Source organism: Ipomoea nil, unplaced genomic scaffold (genome assembly GCF_001879475.1).
Source record: "Ipomoea nil cultivar Tokyo-kokei standard unplaced genomic scaffold, Asagao_1.1 scaffold2779, whole genome shotgun sequence".
Classification (NCBI taxonomy): domain Eukaryota; kingdom Viridiplantae; phylum Streptophyta; class Magnoliopsida; order Solanales; family Convolvulaceae; genus Ipomoea; species Ipomoea nil.
The window spans coordinates 563,744-581,684 of record NW_017619207.1 but is presented as its reverse complement, the minus strand read 5'-3'; the positions used below and the strand labels follow the sequence as shown (position 1 = coordinate 581,684).

The 17,941-nt window shown below is 47.4% G+C and overlaps 1 non-coding gene across 1 annotated transcript; it reads right to left on the bottom strand.

Annotated features, from left to right (window-relative positions):
* Positions 1–512: 512 nt before the first annotated feature.
* Positions 513–584, bottom strand: TRNAW-CCA. The gene has a single exon. It is a non-coding gene; the product is annotated as a tRNA-Trp (tRNA).
* Between the last annotated feature and the right edge of the window lie 17,357 nt (positions 585–17,941).

Below are 17,941 nucleotides of genomic sequence, written 5' to 3'. Positions count from 1 at the left end.
ATAAATATAATTAATAACATAGTCTAACACTCCCCCTCAAGTGCAAGGTTGGTGACAGACCACATTGAGCTTGCTACGTAGAGTTCCAAACCGTGCTGCTGGAAGCGGTTTGGTGAAGATGTCCGCAAGCTGATCTTTAGTGGAGACAAAATGAACCTGAAACTCTCCGGAAGAAACCTTATCCCGAACAAAGTGGTAGTCCACCTCAACATGCTTGGTGCGAGCATGGAACACAGGGTTTACACAGAGGTATATAAACTCTCCGGAAGAAACCTTATCCCGAACAAAGTGGTAGTCCACCTCAACATGCTTGGTGCGAGCATGGAACACAGGGTTTACACAGAGGTATATAATGGAAATATGAAAATACCCACGACCACAAGGTTAAGAGCCTTGCGCTCTACCAACTGAGCTAGACGAGCTGTTAAATTGTTATTTTGTTATAGTGTAACAATATTATAAATTCCGACGGTATGGTGAGGAAAAAGATAATCCGTGATGGAATGGGGAATTAAACCCGACGTGAATCGAACACACAACCTTCTGATCTGGAGTCAAACGCGCTACCATTGCGCCACGGATCCACTATGAGGTGTAAATTTTAGTGGTAAGATTTGTGTGAAAGTTTATTTTCACGTCAGATATCGTATTTAAAGAGTGGGCCAAAAGAAATGTCAAATAGAAAGCAAGTGAAGCATGGACACGTTAATTAACCAGAAGCAGTTCTCACAAATTAACATAAGGATATAATGGAAACAATCCAATTAGCAAGTAATGAAACAATAGAAAAGACTATGCCAACTCTTCTATAAATGCTATGTGATTTTTAACTCCACAGCAAGCACATGCAACCCACATTAACACATTGGGAAGGGGGAGAAAACGTATAACAAAACCTATGCGTGATCCTTCACATACTAAGAATATTCCTAAGGGGTTCATACTTCTTTCACCTAGGTCAACGGGATACCAATTCAACTAGCATGCAATATATAAGACTCAAACGACCTACGAACGCTACCCGAAAATCAAACTAGACATAGGCACGATAGACGGAGTCCGTTGGGACGCCACGGGGGTCGGGGGAACATCAAACGGGGAAGCCAAAATCCCAAATTGGGGTCCAAACCAGCGGGTAGCCGGTGGGTGAGGGGTCACCCGCCGGCTGCCCGCCGGCGGTAGCAAATTCGGGCAGCGGGTGCCCGGCGGGCAGCTGCCCGCCCGCCGGCTGCCCGCTACCGGCGTTGCCCAAGAAGGCCGCGGGTAGGTGGCGGGTCCCCTACCCCCCACTGACTCTTTCATTACAAAAACGCCCCGGGAACCTTTGTGGAACCCGAAACCATGCTTAGACACTTTCAAACGCAATTGATAACACACGTAGACAATTAACGGATCAAAATCAAGAAACAAACGGCACATAACCTATCATGCTTTTCTAGACATAATAAACACCCAATCATGCGAAATCCCACCCAATATACCAAGAATAATTCCATACAATACAACCTAGGGTTCTAATCATTTTTAAATCAACAAGGACACAATTCATCTTCTAATATCAAGATTCAATAAGAATATCACATAAACATCAAGAGTATCCTACAATCATCAAGAACATCATATAATCATCAAGAACGTTATATAATCATCAAGAACACCATAATTATCAAGAACCTTTCATCATCATGATCACCCATGGAAATCATCCCACCAATCATCAATAATAATATCACAAATCATCAATACACAATAATATGGGGAAATCCTAAGAGGGGAATCATAACTAAGAAAATAGGTTTTGTTGAGACATGGGTTACCTCTTAGCCTTAATTAATTCCTTGGCTATGAAGGGTCTTTCTTTAAGCTTTCTTGCTTTCTTGATTTCTTCTAGGGGAATTCTTGGAGCTCTTTGGGGTGGTGGGACGTTTATTGTGGTGGGGGGTTCTAGGTGCCTCTTAAGTCCCTTATTTATATATTTAGGAGTCCTAGTTAGGAACTAATATTATAGGCTTGTTAATTCTATTTCTTTTGGGACTAAGGATTGGGTTTAAGGATAAGGGCCCGTGGACTATGGTGGGCCTTTCCTAATTAATTAATGTGATTTAATTCTTTCTTTTGGGTAATTGATTAAATGATTTAATTGCTTTTAGGGATCGTAACACGGGGTGTTACAGGGGAACCCACCACCTACCCGCTGCCCAGCAGCAGGCAGCCACTGGGCAACCGACTACCCGTTGGTCCAAACCCCACCCCGGGTCCCCGGCATCCCCGTTTGATGTTCCCCGTTCCCCATGGTGTCCCAATGGACCCTGTTCGTCGTGCCTGAGTCTAGTTTGGAATTTCGGGTACCATTCGTAGGTTAAACGAGTCTTAGGGATTGCACGCTTGTGGAATTGGTAACCCGTGGACCTAGGTGGAAGTTATCTGAGCCCATAGGAACTATTCTTAGTATGTGAATGAGAACATGTAAGCTTAATTGTATGTCTCCCCCTTCCCTATGTGAATTATGTGTTATTATGTGCTATTATGTGTTACGTGATGCATGACCCCAACTTGGTTAAGATCAATTGGGCTATACGGGCAGTTGAATGGGCTGAGAACCATCCCAACTGTTAACCAGGCCGAATAAGATCGGTCAGGGATATTATTATAGGACTAAGGTCCACTATACGGGCAGTTGAATGGGCTGAGAACCATCCCACCTGTTAACCAGGCTGGTAGACACCGGTCAGGTATATAAAGATTATGTATAGGACTGAAGGTCCACATGGGCCTCGGTGATATGACCCACCGACCAGGACGCGCCAAGCGGTATGGGGCCAACAAGCCGAGGAAGGTTGTAGTCCACCGACCTGAGTAATCAGGCGGTGTGTAGGGCTACGACTGGCAGCAACCCACTGAGTGGTGGGACATCGGTATGTAGGACCGTAGTCTCCGAGGATCTTTGCCCACCGACTGAGTTTAGCTCAGCGGTGTGTCGGGCTTGATCTGCTACAGCCCACCGATTGTGCGCATCAACGGTGTGTAGGGTCGTAAGTCCCCCCTTGTAAAGGAGATCGCGGTCCACTGACTGGGTGCGTCAGCGGTGTGTCGGATCGTGGTCCGACGTTGAGTTCGTCAGCGGTTCTAAAAGGGTTGGTTGCGATCAACTCCCCTCGTACCGCAGTACTGTGGTAGGGTGCTGCGGGGTCATGTTAATGCTATAGGCATAAACCCTCATGTTCGGGGCATGCGATTGGTCCCGTGGCGCCATCAATGATTATGTGATATGAATGATGGTTGAATGATGATGTGGATTGGAATTGAGGAGTGGCTTGTGACCGTAAATGCGTATTCCTTGTAATGTTATTTCTACTTTACTTCTTATTGTTGTCTGATGTGTTTGCCCCTAACTGCAGAGTCTATTCCTGGTTTTTAAATTAGTGTCTCTTAAGTATATATCTTCCTGCTTCGAAATGATTTTTGTATATCTATATATATATATATATATATATATATATATATATATATATATATATATATATATATATATATATATATATATATATATATATATATATACTATATTTCAACGCGTTGGAATAGGTTACTAGCATCTCTCGCTGAATAGATATATTTGGCTTTCAGGCACAGAGGAGTAGACACTGGAGCGCGCTAGAGACTTGGAGCGTAGAGTAGATAATTTCCCTTTCGGCCTGCGTGCCATGCTTATGTATTTACATTCTTGAGGATATTAGTTAGTGAGCCTGTGCACCTGAGTTCTCTAGCTCAGGTGTGGCATAGCACCCCGTACTCTTTTATATTATGTTTTGGGATTTAATGAGAATCTACCTTTATTATATAAGTCTTAAAAGTTGAAAAATTTCGGGGTGTTACAGTTGGTATCAGAGCCTAAGTTTGACCCTAGGATAAGACTCTTAAGACCAAGACCCTAGGACAATAGGCCTAAACATTAAAAGTTCAGTAGGATAGGATTTAGGGAATCATAGGACGCGCGGTGAGATTGTGAGACCACCATACCCCTCATTAATTTAAATGAAACTCCCCTTTCGCTTATAACACCAAGGTAAGGGTACAACACTCTAACTCAAACATTACTATAAACATTGGCTCTATAGATAAGCATCACGGCACCAACCAGAAGACAATCAAGGACTCCAGAACCCGCTACACAAGATCCCCTGGCTCAAACCCTACAACAACTAACCCAAGTCACCCAAGCACTAAGCGACATAGCTCTCCGCAACAACCGACCACCACCACCTCCACCAAATACAAACTCCGAAATCGCCCGACAAGTTTCAAAACATAGACCACCCACTTTCTCAGGAGAAGAAGACCCCGCCATCCTTGAGGAATGGATTCGGACCTTCGACAAAATTCTGGGGCTAGTAGAATGCGCAGAGGAACGTCGTGTAGAGGTAGCCTCATTTTACTTCGGACACGAGGCAGACATTTGGTGGATCCACGAGGGACCCACTTACAGGCAAAAACAAGGATTCAACTGGGAGGGTCTGAAAACACGACTGCGGGAATGATTCTACCCAGCCCACGTAAGAGCATCTATGCACGAAGAGTTCCTTCACCTAAAGCAAGGAACAACTACTGTCATGGAATACCATAAACGATTCCTCGAACTGGCACGCTTCACACCAGAACTAGTCCCCACAGAGACAACCAAAATAGAGAGATTTGTATCAGGCCTCAACTTCGAAGCCCGAAAAGCCCTAATAGTAAGCGGACCCCGGACCCTCAATGAGGCCTACTCCAGTGCCGCCAATCTCTACCGAATCCAACTACAACAACGTGGGGTTCAGGAACAGATTCGAAAGATGAACACAGGAGGTGGGGCGCCACCCATGAAAAGAGCAAGAAACGACGCCAACGCAAGGCCAAGCAATCCAGCGGGACAGAGGCCACCCCCAAGAAACAACGAAACTAATACAGGGGGCTTCCCCTGCCCAAAATGCCACCAAAGCCATAGGGGCAAGGACTGCATGGGGAACCCCTTACGATGCTTCAATTGCGGGAAAGAAGGGCACAAGGCATTCCTCTGCCCCCAACCCTCAAACTCACGCCCTATGGCCATGGGCCGACATGGGGACACGAACAATCAAGGAAACTATGGTGCCCCCGGAAAAGTATTTGTCATGAGCCGCACGCAAGCCAAACTCGAGGACGTGGGCAACCCCGACGAAGGGAATATGACCCCAGAAGACGAAGACCACGCAAACCCGCCCGAAGGAAACCAGGAAGATGAATTTTGTTTAGGATAATATAACAAACCCCCCTTTTTTGTAACCACCCCCGTAGTAGGATCGCATGTTTAGACTAGTCACTTCGGAATTATAATAAATAAAAGCTAGTTCGGAACAATATTAGCATAACAAAAGGAAACAAGACTACCCACAAGACGACAAGCAACAAACATCTTCTGCCACTAGGAGACAAAAGAGGGAAAAGACTAAGAGATATCCCACAAGGAAAACTAATGTTCCCAATGGGAATGGAACCTTAGACCTCCCATTGACAAATCAAAGCCTTAACCAGTAGGCTACAAGTCCCTAAAAACCCCCAAAACCCCCAAAACCCCCAAATCAAAAACCCTTCTTCTTCCTCATTCCCTTCTCCCCCCCCCCCCCCCCCCCCCACAATCTCTCTTCCTTCCCCACCCATTCCGCCGCCACACAACAAACCACCCCGCCGACCGCCAAGCCACCGGCGCCCATCGGCAACACTCGCCGCCGCCACACCAGAAGCAACCCGCGAGCCACCGTCGACCGCCCGGACCCTCCCCGCTGCCACGCCCCACCACTGCCGCACACCCAAGACCCCTCATGAACCATCGCTACCTCGACACCCCCGCCGCCGCGTAGAGCCAGGCCACGCTGAGAACCATCGCCGCCAACAAAACTGTACCGCCGGAACCCTCGCCGGAATCTCGCCGGAGCCCGCCAGAAAACGCTCTCCCGAAGAAAATCCTAAAAATGTCGAAAAAGCCCCTCGGAGTCCGCACCCCGGAATGGAGCAACGCCGACTACACCGTGATCGGAGGTAAATCCCTCGAACCCGATCAATTTTCTCCGGAATTGGTCGACATGCTCTGTAACACCCCGTGTTACGACCCCCAAAACCAATTAATTAATCAATCAAGGGCCCAAGAGAAAAGATAAATTATAATGATTAATCAGGGAAAAGGCCCACCATAGTCCGTGGGCCCTCATCTCTAAACCCAACCCCTAATCCCAAAGAGATTAGACCCCAAAATACGACCCCTAGGTATATAAATAGGGAACTTAGGAGGCACCTAGAATTCCCACCACAAGAGTAACGCCCCACCACCCCAAAAGAGCTCAAAGAATCCCCTTAGAAGGAATCAAGAAACCAAGAAAGCTTAAAGAAAGATCCTTCGTAGCCAAGGAATTAATTAAGGCTAAGAGGTAACCCATGTCTCAACAAAACCTATTTTCATAGCTATGATTTCCCTCGTAGGATTTCCCCATATTATTGTGTATTGATGATTTGTGATGTTATTATTGATGATTGATGGGATAATTCCATGGGTGATCTTGATATCGGGAGATTCTTGATAACTATGGTGTTCTTAACGATTATGTGGAGTTCTTATTGATTATATGGTGTTCTTGATAAGTGTATGGCGTTCTTGATGCTTATGTGTTATTTGTACCGAATCTTGTAATTAGAAGACGAACCGTATTCTTGTTGATGTAAAAGAAATTAGAACCCTAGGTTGATGTTCTTGTTGGCATTCTTGATGCTTGTGTGATGTTCTTGATACTTATGTGATATTCTTACCGAATCTTGCAATTAGAAGACGAATCGTATTCTTGTTGGTATAAAAGTGATTAGAACCCTAGGTTGTATCGTATGAGATTATTCTTGGTGTATCGGGTGGGGAAATCGCATGTCTGGGTGTCAATTATGTTTAGAAAAGCATGATAGGTTATGTGCCGTAAGTTTCTCGTATTGGACCCGTTAATTGTCTACATGTTGATCGTTAATTGCGTTGTAAAGTGTCTAAGCATGGTTTCGGGTTTCACAATGGTTCCCGGAGCGTTTTGTGTATAAAGAGTCAGTGGGGGGTAGGGGACCCGCCACCTACCAGCGGCCAGAAGAGGCGTCTCCGACAGCGGGCAGCCGGCGGGCGGGCAGCTGCCCGCCGGCGACCCGCTGCCCGGAAAAGTGTTTACCGGCGGGTGGCCCCCCACCCATCGGCTTCCCGCTGGAAGACTCCCCCATTCGGGACCCCGGCTTCCCCGTTTGATGTTTCCCCGATCCCCGTGGTGTCCCAACGGACTCCGTTCATCGTGCCGTGTCTAGTTTGATGTTTCGGGTGCCGTTCGTAGGTCAATGAGTCTTATATATTGCATACTAGTTGAATTGGTATCCCGTTGACCTAGGTGGAAGAAGTATGAACCCCTTAGGACCATTCTTAGTATGTGAAGGATCACGCATAGGGTTTCGTTATACGCTTTCTCCCCCTTCCCAATGTGTTAATGTGGGTTGCATGTGCTTGCTATGTGTTATGTGTGCATGATACCCCAATTCGGTTGCGATCGGATTGGTTATTCCCGAGCTGCGGTTCAGAAGCTGGCTGCGGTCAGATTTACACACTTGGGCTGCGGTCCACCGTTTGGTTGCGATCAAACGTTTCTACATGAGCTGCGGTTCATACTTTCCTGGCTGCGGTCAGATGACATACTCTTGGGCTGCGGTCCACTGTTTGGTTGCGATCAAACATTATGATGAGCTGCGGTTCATCGGTCGGTTGCGATCAACCCCTCCGTATTGCGATACGGGGCAGGGTGCTGCGGGGCCGTGTCAGAGCTATATGCGCTGACCCTCATGTATGGGCATGCGATTGGTCCTATGGCGCCAACAAAGTGTGCTATGTGTTGAGATATGGATGAGTTGTGACTATGAGTATCTTGGGGGATGTGACTATGGGATTTATGCTGGGGATTGTTTATATTGGGTTATGATTATTGATTCTGCTCAGCTTTATCTGTCTTGCCTGTTGTGGATTGTATACGCTTGTTATAACTGTTGCTTGTGCCTAGCCTTATCTGTCGAGTCATTCCCGGTTTTAAAAGCTAGAGTTCGTAGGATATATCTTCATGCTCGAAATGTTTTTCGTATATCTATATGTATTGTATTTCAACGCGTTGGAGTGGGTTACCAGCATCTCTCGCTGAACAGATATATTTGGCTTTCAGGCACAGAAGAATAAGTCACTGGAGCGCGCTAGAAATTGGAGCGTAGAAGTAGATAGTTTCCCTTTCGGCCTGCGTGCCATGCTTATGCATTTACATTATCAAGGATATTAGTTAGTTAGCCTGTGCACCTGAGTTCTCTAGCTCAGGTGTGGCATAGCACCCCGTACTCTTGTATTACGTTTTGGGATTTAACGAGATTTCACCTTTATTTTATAAGTTTTAAATGGCTTGAAATTTCGGGGTGTTACAGTTGGTATCAGAGCCTAAGTTTGACCCTAGAAAAAGACTCTTAGGACCGGACTTTAGGACATTAGGCTTGAACTCTAGGTACCTAGGAACATAGGACTCGGAAATCTTAGGGCGCGCGGTGAGATTGTGAAACCTACACATAAGTTCCCGCACCTTACCCCTTCCCGTTCTAAAGTCCTCCCCCACTTATCACTTCATAAGAAGCGCATCGAACTCTAACCTAACGTTCTTATAAACGCTGACCAGAAAGACGATAGCATGGCCCCAAACAGAAGACAATCGAGGACCCCGGAGCCCGCCACTGACGATCCCTTGACCCAGACCTTACAACAACTAACGCAAGTCGCGCAGGCACTAACTGACGTAGCCCTTCGCAACAACAGGCCCCCACCACTTCCATCAAACGCAAACTCAAACATCGCCCGACAAGTCTCAAACCACCGACCACCAACATTCTCAGGAGAAGAAGACCCCGCGGTCCTAGAAGAATGGATCCGGACCCTTGACAAGATTCTAGGAGTAGTAGAATGCCCGGAGGCACGTCGCGTAGAGATAGCCTCGTTCTACTTCGGACACGAGGCCGACCTCTGGTGGATCCACGAGGGGCCCACTTACCGACAAGAACCGGGATTCAACTGGGAGAGCCTCAAGACACGACTACGAGAACGATTTTATCCAACCCACGTGAAAGCATCCATGTACGAAGAGTTTCTCCATCTGAAACAAGGGACGGCCACCGTCATGGAATACCATAAACGATTCCTCGAGCTGGCACGCTTCGCGCCAGAGCTAGTCCCCACCGAGGTAACCAAAATAGAAAGATTCGTATCGGGCCTCAACATCGAAGCCCGGAAGGCGCTAGTGGTAAGCAGGCCTCAGACCCTCAATGAGGCTTACTCCAGTGCCGCAAATCTCTATCGAATCCAACTACTCCAACGCGGAGTCCAGGAGCAAATACGAAGGAGAAACACCGGGAGTGGGGCACCACCGGCGAAAAGGACGAGGAACGACACCAGCGCAAGATCAAACAATCCGGCCAATCAAAGACCGCCCCTGGGGAACAATGAAGCTAATCCAAGAAGCTTCCTTTGCCCGAAATGTAGCAAAAGCCATAGAGGCAAGGATTGCATGGGCAACCCCTGGCGATGCTTTAATTGCAGAGAGGAAGGACACAAGGCCTTCCAGTGCACTCGACCTCAAAATCCCCGCCCCACAGCCGTGGGCCAACACGGGGGGCACCGGTCATCAAGGGAGTTACGGCGCTCCCGGGAAAATATTTGTTATGAGCCACACTCAAGCCAACCTTGGAAACGAGGAGGACCTCGGAGAAGGAAATCCAATCCCGGAAGACGAGGACCATGCGGGCCCCACGGAAGAAAATCAAGAAAGCGAATATTGTCTAGGATAAACCGTCACACCCCCTTGTAACCACCACCCCTTGTTGTAAAAGCCACTTACTTAGCTTAGCTATTTCGGAATTATTATGAATAAAGATTTTTGGTCGAATTTCAATTCCACCACAGAGGTAAAAACACAAGTTATATCACCAACCCAACCCTTCCCCCACTAAAAGACAAAATAAGGAAAAAGACAAGGACCACACCATCAATAAATATTTAAAGACCATTAGGAATGGAACCTTGGACCTCTCCTTTACAAGTTAAAACCCTAACCACTAGCCCATGGGTGTTTCTTGAAACCACAAGGGAACACCCCCTTGTTAAACCCCTCCAAGTCCCTAAAACCCACAAAACCCCCAAATCAAAAACCCTTCTTCTCCTTCCTCCTCTTCTCCTTCCCCATTCCTTCCCTCTTTTCCCCTCTCACGCACACCACCACCCCCCTACCCGGAAAATCACCAGCCACCACCAACCGGACGCCGTCGCCACCCGACCGCTCCCCGCCGCCCCGCCGTCCGAACTGCTCCGCCGGAGGTCACCCGCAACACCAAGGACGCCGCCCGCCATCCACCCGAACTCCGCCCGCTGCCATCGACGCCCCACGCCACCGAAGACCTCCACCGCCTCGCCGAGCCGCCGTCGAGCTCTGCCCCACCGTCGCCACCTCGCAGCAGCTCGAATCACCGCCGGAAAAGGGACCCGCCGGAAAACTTCGCCGGAGACCCACCGGAAAACTCGCCGAAAAAGTGCCACCTGTCGCGATGCCAAAGAAACCCCTCAGAATTCGCACCCCGAAGTGGAGCAATGCCGATTACACCGTAATCGGAGGTAAAGCACTTGAACCCGACCAATTCTCTCCGGAATTGGTTGATATGCTTAGACATCAAGGGCTCTTAGATACTTACCTCGCCATCAAAGGGGATACATACCCCGACTTGGTGAAAGAATTCTACCAACACCTTGTGGCCACCAAACGAGGTGACAAAGTAGAAATCACCACCAAGGTCCGTGGCAAGGAAATTGTGCTTTCCATAGGCCGTTTGGCCAAACTCTTGAAATTGACCACCACGGGTGTGTCTAACTATGACCGGAAGGGGTGGATTGATACCCAAACCACGGGATACAAGGATTACCTCGGGTACCTACTCGGGAAGGAGGACGGATTCACCTCGGCCACACGGCCAAACCGGAAGTGGCTATCGGCGGAGCAAAAGATATTGGTTATGATTATAACCGAAAGCCTCTTGCCCACCAATAATAAAAGCAAGGACGTAGGGAGCCTAGAGTGCACCTTTGCTTATCTCTTGAAACATAAAATCAAGTTCAACCTGCCGGCACTCATGCTAAAGCACATGGAATTCTGCAAGACAAACAACCGGCTTAGCCTACCCTACGGGATGAACCTAAGTTGGATCATGGAAAAGAAAGGGGTGGACCTAAGCCACACCGAGGTCAAGACCGCCAATGGCATGGTTTGCAATGCCCAAAACCTCCGCCGCAACGACATCTACTACACCGAAGGGGGACATTACCTCACCCTCGAAGAAATTTGCCAAAAACCCGAGGAAGAGCGGAGAGAATTGGTTGACCGATTGGACATCTCCAACAAGAAGCTCAAGCGAGCCATGCAAGATCGTGGGGGCTCAGAGGAAAATGAGGAACAGGAGGAGGATGACGGGCCTAACCCGTCAGTGCACCCACGGTCGGGAGGGGACCCGAGGGGACAAAACGAGGGTTCGGTCAACGAGCGCATTCTCGCACAACTCAACCGACAGAACCAAATCATGGAAGAAGGGTTCTCATCCTTGATTCACACCACGCTCGCACTCGATCAGAGGGTAGCAGCGATCGAGGCCGCCCTTGGGCACTCGTGGGGCACCCAGTTCCAGCGCAGGAAACCGAGGTACACCCGGAACTCCTCTATCACAGCACCACCAAAAAGTTCAGCCTACCCCAAGCCAAGGGAAACGTAGCGCCGCATTCCTAATCAGGAGGCCGAGGTACGAGATGTCTAGGGGTGAAAGGATGGGCTATCACGCCGGGCTTCGGGGACGAAGCCCCCTTGTAAGGGGGGAGAGTGTAACACCCCGTGTTACGACCCCCAAAACCAATTAATTAATCAATCAAGGGCCCAAGAGAAAAGATAAATTATAATGATTAATCAGGGAAAAGGCCCACCATAGTCCGTGGGCCCTCATCTCTAAACCCAACCCCTAATCCCAAAGAGATTAGCCCCCAAAATAAGACCCCTAGGTATATAAATAGGGAACTTAGGAGGCACCTAGAATTCCCACCACAAGTGTAACGCCCCACCACCCCAAAAGAGCTCCAAGAATCCCCTTAGAAGGAATCAAGAAAGCAAGAAAGCTTAAAGAATGATCCATCGTAGCCAAGGAATTAATTAAGGCTAAGAGGTAATTAATTAGATCCCCCGTAGGATTTCCCCATATTATTGTGTATTGATGATTTGTGATGTTATTATTGATGATTGATGGGATAATTCCATGGGTGATCTTGATATCGGGAGATTCTTGATAACTATGGTGTTCTTAACGATTATGTGGAGTTCTTGATGATTATATGGTGTTCTTGATAAGTGTATGGCGTTCTTGACGCTTATGTGTTATTTGTACCGAATCTTGTAATTAGAAGACGAACCGTATTCTTGTTGATGTAAAAGAAATTAGAACCCTAGGTTGATGTTCTTGTTCGCGTTCTTGATGCTTGTGTGATGTTCTTGATACTTATGTGATATTCTTACCGAATCTTGCAATTAGAAGATGAATCGTATTCTTGTTGGTATAAAAGTGATTAGAACCCTAGGTTGTATCGTATGAGATTATTCTTGGTGTATCGGGTGGGGAAATTGCATGTTTGGGTGTCAATTATGTTTAGAAAAGCATGATAGGTTATGTGCCGTACGTTTCTCGTATTGGACCCGTTAATTGTCTACATGTTGATCGTTAATTGCGTTGTAAAGTGTCTAAGCAAGGTTTCGGGTTCCACAATGGTTCCCGGAGCGTTTTGTGTATAAAGAGTCAGTGGGGGGTAGGTGGGGGGTAGGGGACCCGCCACCTACCCGCGGCCAGAAGAGGCGTCTCCGGCAGCGGGCAGCTGCCCGCCGGCGACCCGCTGCCCGGAAAAGTGTTTACCGGCGGGCAGCCGGCGTGTGGCCCCCCACCCACCGGCTACCCGCTGGAAGACTCCACCATTCGGGACCCCGGCTTCCCCGTTTGATGTTTCCCCGATCCCCGTGGTGTCCCAACGGACTCCGTTCATCGTGCCGTGTCTAGTTTGATTTTTCGGGTGCCGTTCGTAGGTCAATGAGTCTTATATATTGCATACTAGTTGAATTGGTATCCCGTTGACCTAGGTGGAAGAAGTATGAACCCCTTAGGACCATTCTTAGTATGTGAAGGATCACGCATAAGGTTTCGTTATACGCTTTCTCCCCCTTCCCAATGTGTTAATGTGGGTTGCATGTGCTTGCTATGTGTTATGTGTGCATGATACCACAATTCGGTTGCGATCGGATTGGTTATTCCCGAGCTGCGGTTCAGAAGCTGGCTGCGGTCAGATTTACACACTTGGGCTGCGGTCCACCGTTTGGTTGCGATCAAACGTTTCTACATGAGCTGCGGTTCATACTTTCCTGGCTGCGGTCAGATGACATACTCTTGGGCTGTGGTCCACTGTTTGGTTGCGATCAAACATTATGATGAGCTGCGGTTCATCGGTCGGTTGCGATCGACCCCTCCGTATTGCGATACGGGGTAGGGTGCTGCGGGGCCGTGTCAGAGCTATATGCGCTGACCCTCATGTATGGGCATGCGATTGGTCCTGTGGCGCCAACAAAGTGTGCTATGTGTTGAGATATGGATGAGTTGTGACTATGAGTATCTTGGGGGATGTGACTATGGGATTTATGCTGGGGATTGTTTATATTGGGTTATGATTATTGATTCTGCTCAGCTTTATCTGTCTTGCCTGTTGTGGATTGTATACGCTTGTTATAACTGTCGCTTGTGCCTAGCCTTATCTGTCGAGTCATTCCCGGTTTTAAAAGCTAGAGTTCGTAGGATATATCTTCATGCTCAAAATGGTTTTCGTATATCTATATGTATTGTATTTCAACGCGTTAGAGTGGGTTACCAGCATCTCTCGCTGAACAGATATATTTGGCTTTCAGGCACAGAAGAATAAGTCACTGGAGCGCGCTAGAAATTGGAGCGTAGAAGTAGATAGTTTCTCTTTCGGCCTGCGTGCCATGCTTATGCATTTACATTATCAAGGATATTAGTTAGTTAGCCTGTGCACCTGAGTTCTCTAGCTCAGGTGTGGCATAGCACCCCGTACTCTTGTATTACGTTTTGGAATTTAACGAGATTTCACCTTTATTTTATAAGTTTTAAATGTCTTGAAATTTCGGGGTGTTACATGCTCAACCACCAAGGGCTCTTGGATACGTATCTCGCCATAAAAGGGGATACGTACCCCGAATTGGTGAAGGAATTCTACCAACATTTGGTGGCCATCAAACGATGTGATAAACTAGAAATCACCACTAAGGTCCGAGGCAAGGAAATCATACTTTCCGAAGGCCACTTGGCCAAGCTCTTAAAATTGACCACCACGGGCATCTCAGACTATAACCGAACAGGGTGGATTGGTTCCCAAAACACGGGGTACAAAGACTACCTCGGGTACCTACTCGGAAGGGAGGAAGGTTTCACCTCGGCCACACGGCCAAACAGGAAGTGGCTAACCGTAGAACAAAAGATATTGGTTATGATTGTGACTGACAGCTTGTTGCCCACAAATAATAAAAGCAAGGATGTAGAAAGTCTGGAGTGTACTTTTGCCTATCTCTTAAAGCACAAAATCAAGTTCAATCTACCGGCCCTCATGTTGAAACACATGGAATTTTGCAAAACTAGCAACCGACTTAGCCTACCCTACGGGATGATCCTGAGTTGGATCATGGAGAAAAAGGGGGTAGACCTAAGCGGCACAGAGGTCAAAACCGCAAGTGGAATGACTTTCAATGCTCAGAATCTCCGATGCAATGATATCTACTACACCGAAGGGGGACAATATATCACCCTCGAAGAAATTTGCCTTAAGCCCGACGAGGAACGAAGGGAGTTGGTTGATCTACTAAATATCTCCAACAAGAAACTCAAGCGGGCAATGCAAGACTGTGGGGAACCAGGGGAAAATGATGAACAAAAAGAGGATAGCGAGCCCAATCCACCAGCACCCGTGCGAGCAAGGGGAAACCCATGGGGTCTAAATGAAGAATCAGTCAACGAACACATCCTCGCGCAGCTCACCTGACAGAACCAAATCATGGACGAGGGATTCTCATCCCTAATTCGCGCGACACGCACCTTAGACCAAAGAGTGGCAACCATCGAGACTATGTTGGGCACTCGCGGGGCATCCAACTCAGGCGCAGGAAACCAAGGTAGACTCAAACCCTCCATGCCACCACCTCACCAAAAATCCAGTCTACCCCAAACAAGGACAACATGTGAAGCCACATTTCCTAACCAGGAGGCCAAAATACGTGACGTCTCGGGGTGAAAGAATGGGTCCACGCACCGGCTTCAGGGACGAAGCCTCTTGTAGGGTGGGGAGAGTGTAACACCCCGTGTTACGACCCCTAAATTAAAATGAATTAAATTATCACCCACCCTGAAAAGGGGATTAAAACCCATTAATTAGCCAAAAAGGGGGTCCACCATGGTCCATGGGCCCTTATCCCTAAAGCCAACCCCTTAGTCCTATAAGGAATAGGATTAGTGAACCCATGCCACTTAGACCATAATTAGGACTCTTAATTATATAAATAGGGACATAGAAGGCACCTAGAACGTACACCACAAATAATCCCTCACCACACAAGAAAGTTCCAAGAACTCCCTTAGGAGAAATCAAGAAAGGAGAAATCTTAAAGAAAGACCCTTCATAGCCAAGGAAATCAATTAAGGCTAAGAGGTAACCCATGTCTCAACAAAACCTATTTTCTTCGCTATAATCTCCTTCCTTGGCCTCCCTCTATATTCTTGTGTCTTGATTGAATTCTTCTATGATACTTATGTTATGTTCTTGATGGTTGATAAGATGATTTATATGCTTTCTTAATAATCTTGATGATCTTAATGTTAAAAAGAAGTTCTTGATTATGATGTGATGATTCTTGACGAATCTTGATACTTTCTTGATGTTAAAGATTAAATATGTTCTTGATGATTTGGGTGGGATTAGAGCCCTAGGTTGGATTGAGAATTTGTATTGTGATGTTCTTGATTTGTATTCGGGTGGGAATTCGGATGTTCGTGTGTTGTTTACATTTAGAAGTCGTAACGGGATAAGTCCTACATGATTCTTGCTTTTGAACCCTTAATTGCTTACGTGGTGTCATTATTTGCGTTTAAAAGTGTCTAAGCATGGTTTCGGGTCCCACAAAGGTTCCTGGGACGAATATTTGAGAAAAGAGTCAGTGGGGGGTAGGTGGGGGTGGGGGAACCCACCACCTACCCGCTGCCCAAAAGGGCGCTGCCCGGCAGCGGGCAGCCACCGGGCAGCCGGCTACCCGCCGGCTACCCATTGCCCAGAACAGCGCCCACCGGCTACCCGCTGGTCCAAACCCCACCCCGGGTCCCCGGCTTCCCCGTTTGATGTTCCCCGTTCCCCATGGTGTCCCAATGGACCCCGTTTGTCGTGCCTGAGTCTAGTTTGGAATTTCGGGTACCATTTGTGGTAACACCCCGAGTTACGATCCCTAAAACCAATTAAATCATTTAATTCTTTCTCTTAGGTGATTAATGTAACACCCCGTGTTACGGCCCCTAAAACCAATTAATTAATTAACCCATAGCCCAAGAGAAAGAATAAATTACAATAATTAATTAGGGAAAAAGGCCCACCATAGTCCATGGGCCCTCATCCCTAAACCCAACCCCTAGTCCTAAAAGAATTAGACCCTAAATAAGACCCTTAGGTATATAAATAGGGAACCTAGAAGGCACCTAGAACCCCCACAAAAATAACGCCCCACCACCCCAAAAGAGCTCCAAGAATCCCCTTAGAAGAAATCAAGAAAGCAAGAAAGCTTAAAGAAAGACCCTTCATAGCCAAGGAATTAATTAAGGCTAAGAGGTAACCCATGTCTCAACAAAACCTATTTTCATAGCTATGATTTCCCCCGTAGGATTTCCCCATATTATTGTGTATTGATGATTTGTGATGTTATTATTGATGATTGATGGGATAATTCCATGGGTGATCTTGATATCGGGAGATTCTTGATAACTATGGTGTTCTTAACGATTATGTGGAGTTCTTGATGATTATATGGTGTTCTTGATAATTGTATGGCGTTCTTGATGCTTATGTGTTATTTGTACCGAATCTTGTAATTAGAAGACGAACCGTATTCTTGTTGATGTAAAAGAAATTAGAACCTTAGGTTGATGTTCTTGTTGGCGTTCTTGATGCTTGTGTGATGTTCTTGATACTTATGTGATATTCTTACCGAATCTTGCAATTAGAAGACGAATCCTATTCTTGTTGGTATAAAAGTGATTAGAACCCTAGGTTGTATCGTATGAGATTATTCTTGGTGTATCGGGTGGGGAAATCGCATGTTTGGGTGTCAATTATGTTTAGAAAAGCATGATAGGTTATGTGCCGTACGTTTCTCGTATTTGACCCGTTAATTGTCTACATGTTGATCGTTAATTGCGTTGTAAAGTGTCTAAGCATGGTTTCGGGTTCCACAATGGTTCCCGGAGCGTTTTGTGAATAAAGAGTCAGTGGGGGGTAGGAGGGGGGTAGGGGACCCGCCACCTACCCGCGGCCAGAAGAGGCGTCTCCGGCAGCGGGCAGCCGGCGGGCGGGCAGCTGCCCGCCGGCGACCCGCTGCCCAGAACAGTGCTTACCGGCGGGCAGCCGGCGGGTGGCCCCTCACCCACCGGCTACCCGCTGGAAGACTCCCCCAATCGGGACCCCGGCTTCCACGTTTGATGTTTCCCCGATCCCCGTGGTGTC